Source organism: Acomys minous (genome assembly GCF_964271855.1).
Source record: "Acomys minous genome assembly, chromosome: 9".
Lineage (NCBI taxonomy): Eukaryota > Metazoa > Chordata > Mammalia > Rodentia > Muridae > Acomys > Acomys minous.
Window position 1 is genome coordinate 38220729 of NC_140490.1, and position 21246 is coordinate 38241974.

Here is a 21246-nt window from a genome sequence, read left to right on the forward strand (position 1 = left end):
CACTGACTAGAAGCTTCATTCTTCCAGGTTAGCTTTCATAGTACTGGAAGGTTCTATCAATACTACTGGGGCTGTAATAATCATCAGTCTTACCCAACTGTGAACCCTGGAAGCTACAGTAATGACTAATCAGGCAGGATGTACTCACTCTTGCAATAGTGGCATGGCTGTTATGGGAGTAACCAACCACTTTCTGGTTGGGTTTTAAGCCTGCTCTACCAGACAGAACTCATCCCTGGCACCATTGACAGTGCCAAGAATCCATGGCCAGGCAGGTCATGAGCCCTCAGGCAGAACCTACAGCTATTATTCTACTAAATGGACAGAGCATAAAATCTACTTCTAAAGACTTATCCTTATACCCATAGGATCTTCCAACCCTCATCAAAGACTCTTCTTTTTACAGTAACAGCACTTAACACATACGTGGTTAACATTCTGAAAGTAAGAGTCTAAGTAGTTCTCAGTCCTGAATAGGATGTCTCTGTCACACCATCTCCTCCCAAGGCTCAAAAATCATTGCCAAAGAGGGGAGAGAATGATTATCAGAGCTAGACACAGTGGATGACTACAGAGAAACAGTATTTTTCAGGACATAACAGAGTGACTGCACATATGAACTCACTTCAGTTGTGACAGAGTGTGCTGATTAAAATCCCACATGGGGGGCCCCCGGTGAGGCAGTTCACTCTCCCACCCCCATCTGAGAAGTTATTGCTAATTATTTGCTACTGGGATTAGGAAGAGACCATTTTCTTCAAGGAGTGGGCCCCGAGAGGCTACTTGTGAGCCAGGAGATGGCTCTATACAATACACATAGGGTGAGCAGTAAGTGGACTCCTTGAGTTAAAAATAGAATATATGAAATTAGGAAGAAATATTTACTGTGGGAATAGGGGAGGAATTAAAGTGGATGGAACAGGGTGGAGCTGATGAAAATACATTATATGCACGCATGAAATGTTTAAAGAATTGATTTTTTTTCAAGACAGGGTTTCTCTGTGTATCCTTAGCTGTCCTAGACTTGCTTTGTAGACCAGTCTGGCCTCAAAATCACAGGAATCTGCCTGCATCTGCACAAGTCCAGGAAAGCCAAGGCTACACAGAGAAACCCTGTCTCAGAAAAACAAAACAAAACAAAAATCAACAAAAAAATTTTTAAAAACTTAAAATTATTTTTAAAAATCATGAAAAATTGACAGTTTAAAAAGAGTGACATGAAACTAAATTAAGGCAAAATGTGTTCAGGGCCTAGGACAGTTCACAAAAGCCACCCACTTTGGTGCCTTTTTGAGGGAAGAGTCATTTCTATGAACTCCATGAGAAAGATGACAGCTTTGTTGTTTGTTATTGTTGTGTGCTGAACCCTTGCTCGGGGCTCCTTGGGACATGCCAGAAGTACTTGGAAGAACCATAAACGGGAAGAAGAGGGTGGAGGCTGCTATTGACACTACCCATCTCCCGCGTACTCTCAAAACCACCCTACCGCACGCTTACAGTGTTCAGGTAGTGTTTTCCCGTCAGGCCTTCTATCTCTCCCTCCATTTCACCTGTCTAACAAAGCTTCAACTTAGTGACATTGGTGTCATGCCTACAAGCACGTATCTCTCCAAACAAGGTCCTCTGCGGCCAACAGTTTCTTACCTTGGTGTGACAACTGCACATGACCCCTGGAGTGGGCCCACAGGTGGCTTCTCAGGGAGAGGTATTCTCAGAAAGCAACCAAGGAAGGGTCCTTTGAGGAAACTGGGAGCCAAACAGGGCAGTACCTGGGCCTCAGCCTTGGAGTGATTCTTGGGAATGATGACCCGGGCTAGAATGAGGCCTGTCAACAAGGACAAATGCCTGTCCCAGAGGAAGAAGGTGGGGTTACACTTTAATGAGAGCCCTTGTCATTCCCAGCAGCCAGGGCAAAGATTCCTAGGTGGCCTTCTGCAGAGTCTGTGCTGAGGCTGTAAAGGTCCAAAAGACAGGTGATCCTTCCCATGGACACTCAAGGTCAGGACAGGGCTTTAGACTCCAAGGCCATTCAAATGACAAGATAGAGCAGGCCTAGGCAGCTAGATTGTCCATCCCTCCTCTGGTGTGATCACATATTCTAAAGTTGAGAGATTGTCTGAAAGGTGCCTCTAGCCAAAGGAAGAAAAGGGGACATCACAGGAAGAAAATACATATAAACACTGTGCTTAACTATTTGGCTTTCTTGGGTCAAACATCAAACTTTCTTACATTTTTGGTGGCTATTTTCATAGCAACAACAACCACAACAGAAAGCCAAGCCTATTTTACAGCTTTCACTCTTAATGTAGAAATGAAATATCAGCTCAGCCAGTCCTGCCGTCTCTCTGGGAGCCCAGACACTGGAAAGACAGTACTGCACCGTGGAGGGAGGTCACTCGGGCACTGAGAGCTATCAGGAGCTCTAACATCACACGCAGTTTTCAAATTTGGTTTGGTGACAGCTCAGCATGAATGAATATTACAAATTCCCTAACAGAAAATGCAAAATGGTCTGGAAATTAAAGGATTTTATTCATGTTAAAGCCTGGGTGCAAATGGCTAGAGGTGGCTAGCTTCTGAGCCCGACCAGCAAAGCAGCAGATTACGACTGCTCCCCTGCTGAAATGTGGGCCCTTACGGGGGTTCCTCCTACATCCCCAATGACCATAAGCCTAAAGCAGACTATAGATGGCTGGGTCTTTAAGACCAGAGGCAGTAGAAACTTCTAGAAGGTGATAGATGAAGATATAGTTGTGGCTTCTGATGGCATTCTTGCCTTTCATCCTATGGAACAGATTTATTTTCCCCAGTCAGCCAAGGATCTGTTCTGAAAGCTGGTGCTGATTTCCTAACAAGCTCTGCCTGCCCTTGAATCTGACCCCAAGCCCCAGTTTTCCCATAGTGCTTTAGCTCAGATATCTCCTACAGAAGTGACCCTGCGTCAGACTCCAGGCTCCTCTGTCCTCTCTGCCCAACATGGCCTCTTCTGACATTCTCAGCTCTGACTTTCTTTACCTTTTTCCCCCTGACTTGCGCTGCCAACCCTCCTCACCCCCGACACCCGCTTTGGCTCCTCCTCAGTGTTGACAGCTTGCCCTGACTCCTTCCAACAGAAGCCAGAAGGAACAGTAGCTCATCAACCCGGCTACACAGGAAGCATTTCTTCAACAGACCCAGAGTCCTGCAAGGAGAGATGGCGCAGCCTCTAAGATGCTTTTGGCCATGCTCAGACCTGAAGGCAGCCCATCTAATGGTCCAGGATCTCATCCAAAGGTAGCTCCAGGATGCCCAGCATCAGAGGGAACCCACATGCATCTCCTAATTGACATAGAATATGGCAGCGATGCCAAGACCATATTGCAAAACCGTTGGATCTGTATTTATTTGTTTTCTAGTCCCTTCTCATTTTTCTGCTTGCTGTCACAGGCCCCAAGCAGGGCTGTGATGTACATGGCTCCTTATCAGAGCCTGCAACCTCCAGCAAGCCATGGGCATGGGTGTGCAGGCTCGTTCTCCTCAGCAAAATTCACTGCTTTGATCGTGTCCCAGATCTCTGTCTGTATATATGAATATTTTGCTTTTCCAAGAATAGAGATAGGATCTGATCGTCACATTTCATGCAATCATGAATGCTCAGGATGTATTAAATGAAGGCAGGGCTGGAGAAATGAAGCCTGCGAGTCTGTATGAATACTGAAAGGGCACGCTGACAACATTGGCAGTCCCCCTAACTGATGATTCCCTAGGAAAGCTGAATTGGCTTTAGAGCCGTGGGTCTCGACCTCCCTAGTGCCACGACTCTTTAATACAGTTCTTCGTGTTGTGGAGCCTTAAAACTATTTTTGTTGCTACCTCATAATGATAATTTTGCTGCTGTTAAGAATCGTAATGTAAGTATCTGTGTTTTCCAATGGTCTTAGGAGACCCATGTGAAATGGTCGCTCAACCCCCAGAGGGGTTGCGAGCTATAGGCTGAAAAGAAACAATGCTTTAGGCAAAAGAGGTCATCCCTGCTGCCTGCCCCTCCCCACATTAAGTCTCTAACCTCATCACACCAGGCATCTGCCAGCTAAGACAGATTGAGGACTAGCCTTGTCCAAGGGCTGAGTAGGTGCCAACTATTGTGAAAGCACCATTAAATACTGGTACAAATCACTGTAAGTAGTAGTGATTTGTCCTTAGTGTAAGTACTTCTGATGTGCATCTTCCCTGTAAACAAGCGAAGAGTTTGGAAAATGGGGCAAGTTGCGACCCTCATTAACACCCCTTAGGCTTTCCCCTGGTGTCTTGACTTTCTTGAATAAAGGACTGTCAATCAAACAGCCGCTTGGGTGAGCCGGATGCCACCACTGGCCATTTGGAACAGACTCAGAGGCCACACCATAACCACAGCTCCTTGCTGCCAACGCACAACTCTGGCTCCTGAAGGTGGAGCTGCAGTGTTGTGTGACTTTCCCTGGGGAGATGTGAGCAGACATCTACTCCCCCAGATAAAGCAAGTGCCACCAGTACATTAGTTTATCGGGCTTACTTATAGAAGCATGGGTGAAGGGTTACTTATAGTACAGCACCCGACTCAAAATCAAAACAAGGAAAGGTGTATCATAAAAGTATCCCACCCTATATAATTACTGTTAGGTCCCCAAACCATTACCTTGACTCAGAAAACCTGCTTGTTCTTAAGAATTGAACTCTCCCCCCCCCTTTATGTCCATCCCTCCGTCCTTCTGTCCCTCCAACAGGCTTGATAAGAAAGTGGGCTATGCTGTGGCCTTGCAGTTTCCCTCCCATGTGCAGGTATGGGCACCTCAATTCCTAGACCACTACCTCAATTCCTAGACCAAAGACAAGCTTGCATTACAGCCAGTTTTCATCAGTGGCTTCTTAACTTCCGGGGCACATCAGTCAGGCCAAGCTAGATCACATGGCATGGTGTTTCCCTCACCCTCAAAGAAAACATTTAAGAGAGAAACCCCATTTGTTCTCTGGAATTGAAGGCTTGCCCTTCAAGGTCCATCATGCTGCCTATGGCATGATGCGAGGTCTCTTCTGCCAGCCTGCTGCTTCAAGGCCCGGTCAATTGATACCAGATGGCTGTGGTCATGATGCTCTCTCTCCCTAACAAAGGCCACCCTGGGTAACCTCGCAAACCTACCACTCTTTTCTTCCTTTTATTAATGACCACAGTGGAGGCTGCATCATGAAGTACCACATACAGCCAATCTACTTCAGTGTTCTCAACCTGTGAGTCTCGACCCCACTGGGGCTTGCATATCGCATATCCTGCATAGCAGAAATTTACATTACAACTCATGACAGTAGCAGAATTACAGTTATGAAGTAGCAATGACATAGTTTTATGGTTGGAGGCGGTCACCGCAATATGAGGAACGGTATTAAAATGTCGCCGCATTAGGTAATGGTCCTGTTGGCATAAATGGAATCCTCAGCTCCCACTGTGTTGTTTTGCTCACTTCACTGCTGCCTGACTAGGGCTGTGGTTTGATAGTGAAGATGGGATGGTGATGTTATGTCTGGAAGCTGATCTGCTATACAGGCAGGCACCTGGGTCCACTCTGCGAGCCAGCCTCACTTGCCCTCCTGCCGCCGCCCCTGGTGTTGCCCTCAGGCTTCTCCTAGGCACTGTTTCTGCAGTGTGACCTGGTGTCTCTTGTGTTCATCATCTTGCTGAGGTGGCGAGATGAAATGAGGAAGCCACAGCAAAGGTGAGAGGGACAATAAAGGCAGGAGGCCTGGCAGCTGAGTGACAGTAGAGACTGTGGTAGCTGTGACCACCACAGCAGTGACAGCAGAGACAGAAAGGGCAGCAGTGGGCAAACACAGCACCTGGCATTACCACAGCAGCAAGTGCCAGCAGCCGTGGCCATGAGAGAAGGTGAAAAGTTCCAGAGAGAAGCCAAGGCCTAGGAACAGCAGAAAGAGAGAGATGAGAGAAAACTGAGGCCATAAAAGAATGAAAGGCTGCAAAACGCCCTGGTTGCTGGCAAAGTGGCAGATTTCTGTCAGTCCTAGGGCACCTGGACACCTTCCTGATGCCTAAGGCTGAAAAAAGACCACAACCTAAGGCTGTAGGACCCAGTGCCTGAGGCCTGCAAAAGACTATGACCCTAGAAAGACCACTTGCTGCTGCACCTGCTATCTGCCCTTGCTGTTGCTCAAGAGCACCCCCTCACCTGCACAGCAGGGACCACAGGCAGCTGATTGGCTGCACAGCAGGAGGGACGCTCCCCATCACTGGACTTCTTTGTTCCCTTAGAGCCTCCCAGTCTCTGGGAAATGAGGCCTGCAAACCAGACTGATCTGATGAACACCTTCCTCTGAGTGAACCTCACTGTGTCGGAGGGAAACACTGATTTGAATTCTTTCCTCCAAGTACAGCAGAAATTATCAGTCAATTCCCAAGAGCCTTTGCATGTAGGCATAAGTGAGGCCATTCCTGTTCTTCCCTGGCATCTCCCTGACTTTGTATAAGGACAGGAAAGGAGACTTAGGGCACACCTGGGAGCTGAGGTCAGCTTAGGGCCCAGAGAGAGAGAGAGAGAGAGAGAGAGAGAGAGAGAGAGAGAGAGGGAGGGAGAGAGAGAGAGTGAGTTCTGTCCTAGAGGTGGGGAAAGTGCCTCGTGGCCACCATGACTGAGATCAACATAAAATAACCTGAGAGTGTGTGACAGGGCTTTCTACTGTAAGTTAAGAGGCAGGGAAGCATACGCATAAAGAATAGGCAAATTTGACATCCGCTATTCTGCTCTATTAAAAATAGAAAATTCTAGTTGCTTTTTAAAAACTTCATGAGTCTTGATTTTTCTTGTTAACTTTTAAAAATTTATCTCTTTTTATTTTATGCATAGGGTGTTTTGTCTGTGTGCATTGCTCTGCACTATATGCATGCAGTGCCCATGGAAGCTGGAGAGAGAGTTAGAGCCCCTGAAACTGGGATTACGGAAGGCTGTTAGCAGCCATGCAGGTGCTGGAAACTGAACCCAGGTCCTCTGCAAGAGCAGCCAGTGCTCTTAGCCATGGAACCGTCTCTCTAGCCCTTCTAATACATTTTAAAATAAACATTTGGGGGTTCAGAGAGATGGTCAGTGGTGAAGAAGACATGATGCTCACATAAAAACTGGAGGAACGAGGTTTAAATAAGAGTGAGGGAGCAGATGGAGGCCAAGAGATTGGTGTACTCCTCACCACCAGGTTGGTGTGAGTGAATGAAGCAGGAAGAGGAGAAAATCTATGGCAGAACTTTAGTGACCCAAAGCTTGAAATCCATGCTTATATAGCCAACTTAGAGCAGCAGAGTGGCAAGCCACAGGACAAGGGCATACGCAGCCAGCCGTCCCTCATTCTCTGGGCATGAAAACAGCAAGTGGGTTTAATGTTTACACTGATTTTTATGAATTAGGGATGGATTTTGGAAATTTTGTATTTTTTGAAAAAGAGTCTAAGGCTTTCTTTGGGATTGACAGCGGTGTACTGCAATTGATTAGTGATGTCTATTTGGGGCCCCGAGTTTGATGAGACGGATCTCTGAGAGAGCTGCTTGTTGCCTAATAAGCTCAATGGTATTCTTTAATGGGAATTTAGGTCAAGGGACTCAGTCATGGACCATGTGGCTGTCTTTAATATGTGTCCCACATGCTAGTTCTCTTGGGAATTCATGAAAAAAAAAAAAAGTGGTACATCATGGGTTAGATGTGCTTCTAGATACCACTGCCATGAAAAAAGTTTAAATAATCTGATATCAGTTGTTCAAATTTTATATCTAGTTAACTTTGGGAATTTGGGTCATAATATTTTCTCTTGGAGAGCCAGGCAGTTAGTACAGAGATCTCTCAGGTTGTTTGTGGAGCGGCCTGGCATGGGTTATCTGAACGGGCTTGAAACATCACTTTCAGCCTCCAGTCTTGTACTCCAGGGAACTGATGGCCAGGTTTCTAGCCCGTCGGCTAGATCACGATGCCATTGTCCTTGTACTTCACTAGCCCAGGCTGACTTCAGTTGAAATGACGTAATTCTCTTTCACAGAATGCATAAATGCCACATCACTGCTTTTCCGTATGACATCCAGAGGAAGGTATCCAAACATCCATGTGACAAAGGTTCTATATATAACAGCCAAGGGAATAATGACACTGGATCCCTTTCCAGATGCCACAAGAGGCCTGGGGGCAAGCTAGAGACCTCTTTTCAAGTGGCACCCAATACTGCCTGACCTAAATTTGAGAAGAAACAGAATTTTGGGCCAGAGTTTAATTTCATTTTGTTCCTAAGAACATATAAATTGAGACGTTGATCAATGTCCAAGAACCAAGTCAGTAAGATTTTGGTTTTGCAGTAATGTTTTGTCACCAAGAACATAAAAAGAACAGACAAAATTTAGTCACAGTGTTACGTGCGCATGGCCATAATTTCCTTCCCTCCGTGGCAAGTATTTTGAGGCCACCATTGCATACATTGTTTCTGCATTCTTCTAAATGTCTCCTGCGTGTCCATCCCATGGTTAAAATGGAAAGATGGTGTAGAAGGGCTGTGCAAGCATGGGGATCTGAGTTCAATTCCCAGGATCCACACAAATGGCAGGTGTGGGAATACATGTTTGTAATGCCAACACTAGAGAAGGAAGAGACAGGCGGACCCCTGAGGCTTTGGCATAGCCAGCCTGGTCCTAATGGGAGACCCTGACCCAAAAACCCCAAGGTACACAGCCCTTGAGGATTTTCAACAGAGGTTGTCCTCTGGCCTCTATGTGCCCACCCACACGGGCATGCACACACTCACTCATTAACACAAAAAAGGAAACGAAATAGATGCTGCAGTATGGAGTACTGCAAGAATCAAGCACTTGAACTTGGATTTGTTCCCTGCTGCATTCTGGGTCCCTAGAATAGCATCTGGCACAGGGCAGTTCTTAGCGACGGAGCACTATGTCCCGGGCAAACTTGACAACCAGGTGTTCTACGCAGTGTGGCTCCTTCCAAGAATATCTTCTATTCTCATTTCCATGACAAGGCCAGGGGGCCAGCGTCTCCTCGAAGCATTCCATCTTGAGCATCTAGGAAGAACTGATAACTCTTTCCTTTGAGATCTCCTAAATCCCATCTCACAGATCTGGAAGTCTACAGCCTTGTAGCATGTATCTCCCCCTAGAAGGCAAAGTCGGCCTCCCTCTGCCGGATGGTTATGTCCTGTGGGCAGGGACTGCCCTGTGCATTCCATGTGCCTGAGAGCAATGGACTCTCCTCAGTGCGATGATCTGGCTCATCTGGGCATGGTAGGGCGGACGAATTAGGGCTCAGTGGGAATCATGGTCCATGTGTCAGCATGGCGTGGGATTCAGGCGTTGACCACTTCCCTTGTCACATTCAGAGGCAGCTGCAGGGAGCTTCATCATTGCCAGCCAGCGCTGTTTCCTGGAAGTCACGGTTTGCAGAGTCTAAGACAGCACATTCCATGTAGGAACCAATAACGGGACAGGAAATTTGGAACTCGAAGCCCTGTGGGATGAGATTAGCCTCAGTGGGTGTCTAAACCTGTGGAGGCTAGTCTGCAGGAGGAAGAGAAGCAACGGGCACCTGAGACGTTTGCCACAGCTCAGCCACCTTGTGGCTATTCAGAAATACCTTGTCCCCAAGAGTAGGTGATAAACAGACTAACGCCTCAAGACCGGAGGCAGTCAAGCTTTCGTTCAGATGGTTCAGATGTTAGATCCAGGGGACGCAGAGAGGTGACATGGTCACACTTTCTGGGCAAGAGGAGGCCCACTATATATCGTCCTGTTCTCTGAGGCCTCGTCACCAAGGGGCAGATGAAAACCCAGGGTGATGAGAGGACCAGGAGGATTTCCGCTGTGACTTAGTCATTTGACTATGAGTAAGAACTAGCCTGACTTTCTTAAAGAGCAATTTAATGTACCAGACTATGTTCGTTTCTGGGACTTTCTATTTTAGTTTTCTTAGTTTTTCTTATTTTAAGTAATTAACTTAGTGTAGGTTCCTTCTGCTGCTTCAGTCTTGTGAGTGCTGGGATTCTAGGTGTGCTCCATCACACCCAGCTTGGCTATTTTTTGTAAACTAATTTATCAATATATAGCTTATCAATAAATAATCCTTAATCTATAATCAGTTGCATTAATTTAAAACACACAAACTCGATGAGTTTAGGATATTTTTCTAACCGTTGTTACTGACTAAGTTATGTTCATTCAAAGTGAATACAGTGCATTTCTAACCTCCATTATGCCTGCATTGGGGCCAATGTCTGCAAGGATGTTGGTGAGGTTAAATAAGGTTGTTAGCTAGTGTTTCTAGAAGGAAAACAAGCTGCACCAATATTAACATTTTACAAAGCTGATTGATTGATCAGAGCTCCAGTGACTGTGCAGAATTGCAACAGTGCATGCCTGGAGCCTAATTATTTTGGGTTATCTTAGTGCTCTAAAAATTGGCCACATTGTGTTTGACCTTCTCACTATCAAGTAAATCCTTTGAAATGTACACACAGATGCTTCCATCAACCCAAATGCTAAGAATGTCATCAGATAACGTCTGGACCTGCGGCCAACTCTGCCCTCTTTCACTGCAACCATCTCCCTGGTGTTCCTGTCAATGTATTGGAAACATATCTGATTTATGAAATTCTTTGTTCTATTGCTACCAAAAAAAAACTTGTTAAAACTGTCACCACATTGGAATAGAGAATTTGAGTAACTTAAATTGGTTCTCCCTGGTCATGGTCACTCATATTTGATTCCAAAATAAAATTATCTCTTACTCTTTTTGAGTTAAGAGCACTGTGGGCCTTCTTGTTTTGTCTTGTTTTTTGAGGTTTACACTGACAAAGTCCTGACCTTGACACAGCCCATCAGTGTGTAACCCAGAAGTGAGCCCTCATCCCTCACTGGAACCCTGCCCCCAATGGCTCCCACATCTCCATCTTCCTCCCCAGCACTGCAGGAAGTAAGCCTCAGCTGTGTATGGCCCTTCCAGCCTATGGTTCTGTGTTGTAGCAACAGCAACAAGACTTCCTACCTGTCTCCCCGCCTCCTGCCCAGGTTCAGGCTCATGCTCTTGCACAGTAACTTTGCTCCCGCTTAACCCTTAATTACATTCTTGGAGGGCTTGTCATCAAATTCAGCCCCACAGGCTGGAGCTTCTCCGTCGACATGTACAGCAGACCAAATCCCCGAAGAAACCAGCTCCACAACTGAGCCACTCACTGATTATCCATTGCATCCTACACATTTCGTGTTCCGGCTTCCAATAGACTGAAAAGGCCAAAACCTCAGATCAGGAAGGCCAGATCTACTGCAGAGAAAAGCGTATTCCGCAATGATGCCCCTGAAATGCCTGGTTGCCCATGATGTCATCATACCGATTTTCACAAAAAGAAGCCATTGTGCAATTAAGGTGAAGGATGTGTGGTGATGCCCGCCTGAGCATCCAGTTAAGTAGGACACAGGCTCCAGCTAGGGGCTGGCTCTGCTAAACTGCATCCATTTTCCTGGGGAAGTCTGACAGGCGCTTATCAAAGCAAGAGGCCTCCTGGGCACAGGGAGTTCCAGAATGCTTTAGAAAGAAAAGACTTTGATGTTTCCTAGCTAGTTCCCACCTCTCTTCCCAGGAGCCAGATTCCCTTCTCTGGGAAAAGCCTCTGAAAGCTTTCCACCCCCTTCGCCCCCTCCCCACCCCTTTCACCCCTCCTACAACCCATAACCAAGGTAGTCTCACAACCATGCCAGCAAAGAGGGAGTTTGTGTCCTGTGACCATGACAGTGCCAGCAGAGAGGCTGTGTGAGGAATGTTTGTTGAATGACTCGAAGATTAAATGAACTGAAAGGGCACCTGAGTGGGTGTGTGGTTTACTACCCAGTGTGTGTCAACTCAGGCTAGTCTGCACATGAGTGGCCTCTGAGCAGAGCCAGCAGGAAGAGCAGAGATGTGTGCACTGCACAGAGGAAGTGGTCCAACCGCCACATCACTGAACTTCTCTGCATCCCTCTCTGCAGTGTTTTCAGCCCAGACCCCCTCTGCCTCCAGAGCACTGGGCAGTGCAGGTGCTGCAGGCTCCTCATGAGAACAGAAGCATATTTTGCATTTTATATTTCCATTCCTTCAAGGCATTTCGCACTTTTCTTTCATGTTCCTGCCCAAGTTCAGGGACAAGCTCGAAGTTCCCCTTCATCTGAGCCTGCCCCTCACCCACTCTCCTGGCACACTGCTTATGTGCCTGCCAAGTTTCTCCCACAGTGTCCCCATCTGCCAAGTTTGCCTTTCATGCTAGTCCAGAGCCACTTTGGGGATGCCATTGTGTCTCCACTATATTGCAAGCCTATTACCTAGTCCACGGGTCCACACAAGTGCCCCGCACTAACACTTGCACAATCTCCTTGTCCACTAACTTCTTCCTTCTCTTCCCAGATGGAGTGGAAGGTGGAGCCCACTACTGCGTGGAGAACAGTGTGGCCGGTGGTCCAGACAGCTTTGGCACTCAAGACTGGCTCATCATTCTGTGAGCACTTTTTTTTCTACATGAACAATAAACACAACTGTTTATTATCTCTTGGTTTCCTCAGGCCAGAAGTCCACAGAGTCAAGCTTGGTTCTCTGCTGCATTTCACAAGGCTGCAGCCAAAGGGTCTGCTGGGCGGACTTCTTACCCGGAGCGTGGGCTTTCAAGCAAATGTGGTTGTTGGCCAAAGTCAGTTCTATGGTCTTGGAACTGATGCTTCATTCTGGCACTGGCTTTTACCCATCTCCACCCCTAAGGTCGCCTGCATTCCTTCTTATGTTCCTGTCTCCCAAGACAACAGTGGTCTAATCCCCCCCCCTCCTCTGCTCTCCTCTGCTCTCCCCACTCTCTCTGTCAGATTTCTCACTCTCTAGACTTGCAGGGTTCATGTAGCTAGCCAATCCCATTTGGATAGAATCCCTTTTGACCAACTCAGTCAACTGAAGAATAATCTTAATGATACCTGAACTACTCTTTGGCAGCATCACATGATCTAAATATGAAATTAACATGAAGTTGATGTTTATTCTATCCACAGGCTCTGCGCATACTCAGGGAAGGCCTAGAAGGACAAGGGTCACTGGCGTCCACCTTACAACTGCACCCACAGTCACGGGCTTTCCTTTACACGTCAGTTTTCTCAGCAGGAAGAACAGAAAAGTAAACCTTCCTCCCAGAATTGTAGAGAGGAATAAATTGAACTAGAAGTCTGAACGAGCCAATCAGTGACTTCCAGTGTCTTCCTTTCTTGTTTATTTTTACACTGTCTGCCTCCTAGAGTTTCATAGCTTATTCAGAGTACAGAGTGCAGCTGGGCTGTGTGCCTCAGGAATAATTCTGAGATCCTTAGCAACACAGCAAGGAAAAACAAGACTCACCAACAGTGTCTAGGGATCTTCTGTTTCAGAGTAGCTGAAATCACCCAGAATCAGCCCATAACGCAGGTGGAGATGATAAAGTGTAATATCTAAGCCCCACAGGAAGGCTCTTATAATAAAGCATTATTTGTCTTGATAAAAACCACACAGCCTCCTGTCCGTGATGCTAGAGACTTCATAAACGAGATGCTATGAGCATCAAGGAGCCCTCAGGACAGGATGATGAGCCTGGCTTTTAGAGCACAGGGATGAAGGATAAATGGAGCCAGTCTCCATCCATCCTCTGTCAACCCTCAGTGGGTGGTGTGCTACTTTGGAGCTTCACTGCAAAGGCCTACATGGACAAGTGGGACTTGCCTGGGCATTATCAAAGCTTTGCCCATTCTCTCACACCCTGATGCCCATCTGGGTGCCAGCCTAAAAAGGGACAGGAAAGCAGAGATGTCAGAGAGAACACAGTTTCGTCACAGTCTCCCTAGTCACAGGTGCACTTGGAAGAGGCCTTCGGTAGACTTTCCCAAAGCAGGCTTCTTTCCCTTCTGGGCTCAAGGGATGTCTGCTTTCCCAAGGTGCATGCAACCAATGCTTTCTCTCACTAACACAGGTGCCTGACACTTACTGTGGTGTATCCCTATGTGGCCAGTGTCCACAGCTCACCCACTTATGGGGGAGGTAGGAGAACATGTGCCTTCACTCCATCTGTCACCACAGATGGGAACTTTATTTTTCTGTCCTGAGGGTTGAACTGGAGCCTCTTGTGTGACAGGTAACTGCTGCTCCCTCATTAGGCTTCATGGTGTTGTTGTTGTTGTTGTTGTTGTTGTTGTTGTTGTTGCTGTTGTTGTTGTTGTTGGGTGTCAGCTCTATAGTCCAGACTAGAATCTCCTATGTAGCCTGGATTAACTCACTGTCCTCTTGCCTCAGCCTCGGGAGTGCTGAGATGACAGTCCTGTGTGCCACCTCATCCTGTCATTCGCATTTTCTAAGGGGTTCTTCTTTATCCTTTGGCTATGACTCCTAACAGCAACTCTGGAGCGGGGACATAGGGCCAAATAGAGTATGTGAAATGTTCTGTATGAACTGGCACCAAAGCTGCTCTGTACCAGTAGATGTTTTTAGGTGAAAGAGAAATTGGACTGGGTTTTAGATGTCTGTATTATTTAGATAACAAGAACAAATAAAACAGCACCGTTCCTCCTTTCCTGGCCATCAATAATGAATTTAGAACCACAAAACTTCCATTAACCCTCATCAAGGGTACACACTCTGGCCATAATACTCCCTAAGGCTGCGCTGGCTCTGCCCAGTCAGAAGCACATGTCTGCCACGGAAGCCAACTTGGGTGCCCCAAGGAATTAGTGACAGGGCGCATGGTGGTGCAGGGCTAGAGAAAGATAAAACTCAACTCAATTGAGCTGAGTGGTTTTACTGTCTGCTTTGGGGACTCCCTGGGGGTGCCCTGGAAGTAAACAGTCACCCCTGGGGCCCTGAAGCTCAGTGAAAGGGACTATGCCCTAGAAATATTCTATTCCTACCTCTCCCCCGCCCAACCCTTACCTCCTTTCCCCCTTACTTCCCCCTACATCCCCCTGGCCTCCCCACTACCCCTACATCTTCCTGGCCTCCCCCTTACATTCCCATTACTCCTACCTCCCTACTCCCCCTCCCTGACCTGCCCAGTATCCCTTACCTCCCCACTACCTCTACCTCCCCCTTATCTTCCTACCTGTGAGTCCTTCAGACTAATTAGTGCTGCCCCTGAGCCCCCAGTCCCGAGCACCAGCTCTGCCTCAGATCTAGCTGTGACTTTTCTGTCATTTCTCAGTCTAAGCAGTTTGTAATAGGGTTGATGCATGAGCTTGCTGACCCGAGATTGCACCAATTAATACCAAAATTCACTGCAACCCTTAAAACAGCCAAACACACCACAGCAAACGAAAGCTGACAGGAAATATCGGGAGGTGTTTTCTAGGCCAGACCCATCCATTCCGACACTAATCCATTCCATCAGCAGTGAGAGCCAGCACAGGGCGCACCAAGGTTAGAAGGTCAATAAGCTATGGAGGAGGCCCTGGCCCAGCTTCCCTCAGAAAGGACTGACTCAGTGAATCTGTCCTCATCCAGCACAAACGCCAAAGTAAAGCAGGGTGTAAGATGCAGGGCTCTACAAAAGCCAGAGCTGGAGAGCCAGAGCTCATCCCTCACAGCCGTCAGATGCAGGGAAAGGGTTAGACGAATGTGTCCAATAAAAGGGAGTGAGAGAAAACGGGGGCCTATACTAGCAAGTTGACATTTATTTCTGAAGATCTTCATTGGAAGAGATGTATAAAATATAGGGTAATTCTTTTATGATGACATTTGGTGGAAAAACATCCCACAAGGTGCACCAATTTGAACTTTTAATCTGATTATAATTATGCGATCTAACAGCCATGAAAAATCTCAGGAACACACCCAAGGACGGTGGAGTCATGGGCAGGAGCGAGCATCCTTTAGAGCCATTTGTCCTCCACCTTTCCGACTTTTCTTTTAAGATGCATGTATTTTATGTCAATACACAATAATTACATTCTTTCAGAACAATCATAATAAAGGCCCCTGAGAGTCCATTTATTTCCAAAACACAGTTTTTCTGGGGGCCCAGCTGGTTTTCTTACCATTAAGATAAAGTAACCTAACTGCAAGCAAAGGACCAGAGCCTTACAAGAGCCAACTCAGCCTGGTGTTGGACCCATCAGCGCGTGCACACGTACACAAAACAGCAACACCACCAACCAACCAACCAACCAACAAACAAACCAGTGCATCTTAAAGGAATAGAGATAGTTTATTCTGGAGCCAAGTTTGAGTGACCATGGACAGGGAACACAGATTGAGGCTTCCCCAAGTCCCATGTTCCAACACAGAAGCAGTCTCATGACATTTTATAGCTTCACGAACAAAGAAAGTCATAAGTGAAGGCAGCTTTAAAGTACATCACTGAGAAGGCCAGGGACCCATTTCCTGCAAGAAGAGGGAGAGTTCTCCTTCAGGCCTCAGATGCAATCATGATATTCTTAGCCTTTTGGTTGGTGGAATCTACTAGTCTGCTAGGGTAATAGATTCTCTTAAGTCACGTGATGTTAGTTCCATCACAGAGGTAGACAGGACATGGTTATTCATAGGGCTAGAGCTGGCTGAGGTAAGATTATTCATGGGGCCAAAGCTAGCCTGAGGTAAGGTTATTCATGGGGCTAGAGCTAGCCCAAGATAGGTTACTCAGCCTCTGGACTCACAATAAGCCAGCAGCTCCATACCACTGCAGTTCTAAGCAGCCAGTCTCTGCAGACACGGCTTCTTTCCAGGAATTCCCATCGGCATTAAATTAAAAATAAAGCTGCGTGTCAAGCAATTCCAAATGAAGTGGCTGCTCTAGTGTCTCTACCCTTTTTATGCAGAACAAAGAACTGGCATCGCCCGGGGAGGAGCCACCTGGCAAGCTTATGACAGAAACAGGACCGAGCTTGGGCTTTTTCCGGTATGGCACTATGGAGTTGGGTAATTAGACAGAATTTTTAACCCTGCGCCCCTGAGTCTCCTGTCATGGCATGATGGGGCTTTCCAGGGCCTGCCCCTTCTGGGCCTCCTGACCAAATGGACTGTTTAAGAATGCTGATCAGAGTCATGTGGTTTTCTTGTGACCTTTATGAACAAAGGCATCTAGCCTGCTGGATTTGAAATGTTAATACTGAGGAATGGATTAAAGCCCCCCCCCCAACCTCTAGCGCTGGCATTATTATGACTGTTTACTTTGGTCTCTGAGACAGAAGGGGACATTGTTATCCTCCTTTGGGGTGTCAACACTGGACACTGGAAGGTAGGATGGCCCTAATCATCTAGTGAGCTCACTGGTCGCCATGGGAGCCTTCAGCCTGTGGACACACCACACAGGGAGGTGGCCTTGGAGACCCAGACTCAGTCAGCTGCTGTGACAGTTCTATTTTTCACAGCAACCCCAACTGCCACTCAGCTAGGACTTCTCAGCAGGGGTCTTCCAGGTCACCTACTTCCTCAACTATCTCTCATTTACAGTTAAGTCACCAGAGATGCCGAGTGCCTAACTACATTTTTCTGGCTCTTACAGGAAGCACCTGGGACATGGGCCTTTCTCTCCTGCTGGGCCTGAGAACTTGTGCAGAAGAGGTCAGGAGTTTGAAGACCAGCAGGAATCCTGCCATCGGGTAATTAACCAGCACCTCCTCCTCACACTATATACGAACATTAGCCAAGTGTTTGATAGGTACCCGGCATTCCACTGGCATTTCATATCGCTTACTTGACCCAACCCTCCTGTCTTATGAGCAAACAGAAGCTCCTAAAAGAAAAGCCGGCAGGCGAACACCTTATGATGAAAGGAATCAAGACATGAATTCAACATGTTTAACTTTATAACTCCACCACTTGTAAGCCATTTGCAATTCCATTCTCATAGGGTTGCAAGGCTTCAAACCACCTTCTGTGTTTCTTGAAGCCCGCCTGACATGAAATGCGAGAAGAAATTAAGAAGAGGAAGAAAAGGCACTGTGGATTAAAGCTATTAGGTAGGACTCAGATGACAGTGGCCTTGCAGGACAAGGTAAGGACTTTGGAGATATCTACATGGCACGGCAAGCCCTTAGACAGAAGACACACTCCTTTGGTTTCACCTGCGCACCTCTCAGGCAGGCCGGCCTCTTACAGGCATGGGGCACGACGACTGGTGTGGCCAGGGTTGTGGACCAGTAGCACAGGGAAGAGGGAAAGAAGGAGATGGGTTAATGAAATGCTCATAACTACCGAAGAGGTCAAGGCTCCGCTGAGAACGGAGTCGGTGCTTGTCGCTGGCTATGCAGAGCCTGTCCTTTTGAGATGATGAGCCCAGGCTGAGTCTGTAGCACATTAGAGCCACTTGGAAAGCCTTATGTGCTTAATAGACATTAGTGCGTTTTTTAGCTCGTACACACCCCAGAGCTCTGAGGTGCAGGTTTATTGTCTCCATGAGCTGTTGTCTAGTGCTTACCAATTTCTTTTATTCTATTTTTTTTTCTCTGCTGGCAGCAGGATAGGAGAATAACCAAGGCTCACCTGTTACTTGCTGACACCAAGTCAATTTTCAGAATACCTTTCCCACTGTCTTGACATCCAAGACCGCATGCTGGATTTTTTTTGAAGTGAATTACAGGACCCACTGAAATTCAACTTTGTTATTAGGTAGATGGAAAAGATTATTGCCCACTGGCAAGAAGTAAGAGGAATTTAGGATTGCAGAAGATGGGAGGAGACATTGAGGTCGGTCAGTAGAAGGATCTTGAGTAAAAAGCAGCATAAAGCTTGTTTTTTTTTTTTGTGGGGGTGTTCATTTTTTGTTTTTTGTAGTTGCATCTTTTTATTTTGGAGGATTATTTGGGTAGGCTACATTAAAGTACAGCGCTTTCTTGTTGAGACCTTTGCCAGTATTCATGAGGAATTTGATGAAATATGTCTAAGCAAACATTGATAGAACATTCTTTCTCCACTTATTTTTATTATAATTTATTCAAATTATCCCCTCACTTGTATCCTCTCATTCCCACCCTCCCTCCCTCTTTTGCCCTATTCCCCTCCCCTAGACTTCTGACAGAAAAGGATCTCCTCCCCCACCATATGATCACAGCCTATCAGGTCTCATCAGGATAGCCTGTTTCCCCTTCTTCTGTGTTCCTGCTGGGCCTCCCCACCAAGGGGAAGTGAACAAATTAGGGGCACTAGAATTCATGTCAGAGGCAGTCTCCACTCTCCCCACAATTGTGGAGAATGCTCTGTCCATTGGCTAGATCTGAACAGGGGTCTAGGTTCACTGCGTGTATCATGCTTGGTTGGTGTAACAGTTTGTGCAGGCCCCATGGGTCTAGATCCGCCTGCCTTGATGGTCTCTTTGTGGGATTCCTGGACCCTCTGGATGGTGGTTGGTTTTAACTGTCAATTTGATAATCTAGAATCATCTGGGAACAAATGTCAGTGAGGGACTGTCTAGATTCTGCTCTCCTGTGGATATGTCTGGGAGAGAGTCTTGACTACATTAAAGTAGGAAGACCTGCCCACTGTGGGTGGCACCATTCCCTAGGCAGGGGATCCCCGACTGTTTAAGAAGAGAAAGTAAGCTGAGCTATGCATGCGTTTACTGACCACTCCCTGCTCTTGACTGTGGATGCTGTGGTTCAAGTCCCTGCTCCTTGACTTCACCACAGTTATGGGCAATAGCCTGAAATTGTGAGCCAAGAAAACCATTTCACTCATACAGTGCCTTTGTAAATATTTTTTTTATTACAGCAAAAGGAAAAGAAACTAAGACAAAGCCTTCTGGATCGAGAGACAATACTTGGACTTCAAAGAATTAACAATCTCTAAGCATAAACTTCATCAGCTCTGTCTGCTGGTGCTTTGAGCTCCGGAGACCCCAAGGAAGGAGGACATTTTTATGCTGATGTCCCTGAGGCAAAGGCAAGGGATCCACTCGGGATTAAATAAGGAGCTGACAGACAAGGGCTTCAGGGGTTTTTCATCTACACTGTGTGGCCATTGGCCTTGACCTGGATGTAAGAAATCTTTCAACTGGATGTTTTAGGATGTGAAAAATAAATAGATGAAGAAATTGACATTCTCTTGGATTAGGAAAAAGGTAAAAAATAATTTGTGAAATAGAACCTGTGTGAGTCTGGGAAGGAAAATCTAGAGGAAAACAGCAGGGGTCATTTGTTGGTCTTGAGCACACCCAAGGAGGGTCAGGGGTCACTGGGGGGTTCTTTGAGTACACCCAAGGAGGGTCAGGGGTCACTGGGGGTTCTTTGAGTACACCCAAGGAGGGTCAGGGGTCACTGGGGGGTCTGTGAGCACACCCAAGGAGAGTCAGGGGTCACTGGGGGGGCTCTTTGAGTACACCCAAGGAGGGTCAGGGGTCACTGGGGGGTCTGTGAGCACACCCAAGGAGGGTCAGGGGTCACTGGGGGGTCTGTGAGCACACCCAAGGAGAGTCAGGGGTCACTGGGGGGGGCTCTTTGAGTACACCCAAGGAGGGTCAGGGGTCACTAGTGGGTCTGTGAGTACACATAAAGAGGGTCAGGGGTCACTGGGGGGTCTGTGAGTACACATAAGGAGGGTCAGGGGTCACTGGTGGGTCTGTGAGTACACATAAGGAGGGTCAGGGGTCACTGGTGGGTCTGTGAGTACACACAAGGAGGGTCAGGGGTCACTGGGGGGGTCTGTGAGCACACCCAAGGAGGGTCAGGGGTCACTGGGGGGTCTGTGAGCACACACAAGGAGGGTCAGGGGTCACTGGAGGGGTCTGTGAGTACACACAAGGAGGGTCAGGGGTCACTGGAGGGGTCTGTGAGCACACCCAAGGAGGGTCAGGGGTCACTGGGGGGTCTGTGAGCACACACAAGGAGGGTCAGGGGTCACTGGAGGGGTCTGTGAGCACACCCAAGGAGGGTCAGGGGTCACTGGTGGGTCTGTGAGTACACACAAGGAGGGTCAGGGGTCACTGGTGGGTCTGTGAGTACACACAAGGAGGGTCAGGGGTCACTGGTGGGTCTGTGAGTACACATAAGGAGGGTCAGGGGTCACTGGGGGGTCTGTGAGCACACACAAGGAGGGTCAGGGGTCACTGGAGGGGTCTGTGAGCACACACAAGGAGAGTCAGGGGTCACTGGAGGGGTCTGTGAGTATGCCCAAGGAGGGTCAGGGGTCACCCTTGGCAGCATGGGAGCAGCTAGTGGTGCAGTCTGAGACAGAGCTTCTGGCTTGCCATCATTCACTTATCCCAGGTGGTTTCAGCAAAGTGCTTTGA

The 21246-nt window shown here is 47.4% G+C and overlaps 1 long non-coding RNA gene across 1 annotated transcript; it reads left to right on the forward strand.

Annotated features, from left to right (window-relative positions):
* The first annotated feature begins 17379 nt into the window (after nt 1-17379).
* Nucleotides 17380-20063, forward strand: LOC311605088. The gene is made up of 3 exons (XR_014781785.1): nt 17380-17473; nt 17875-18018; nt 19731-20063. It is a non-coding gene; the product is annotated as an uncharacterized lncRNA (long non-coding RNA).
* The last annotated feature ends 1183 nt before the right edge of the window (nt 20064-21246 follow it).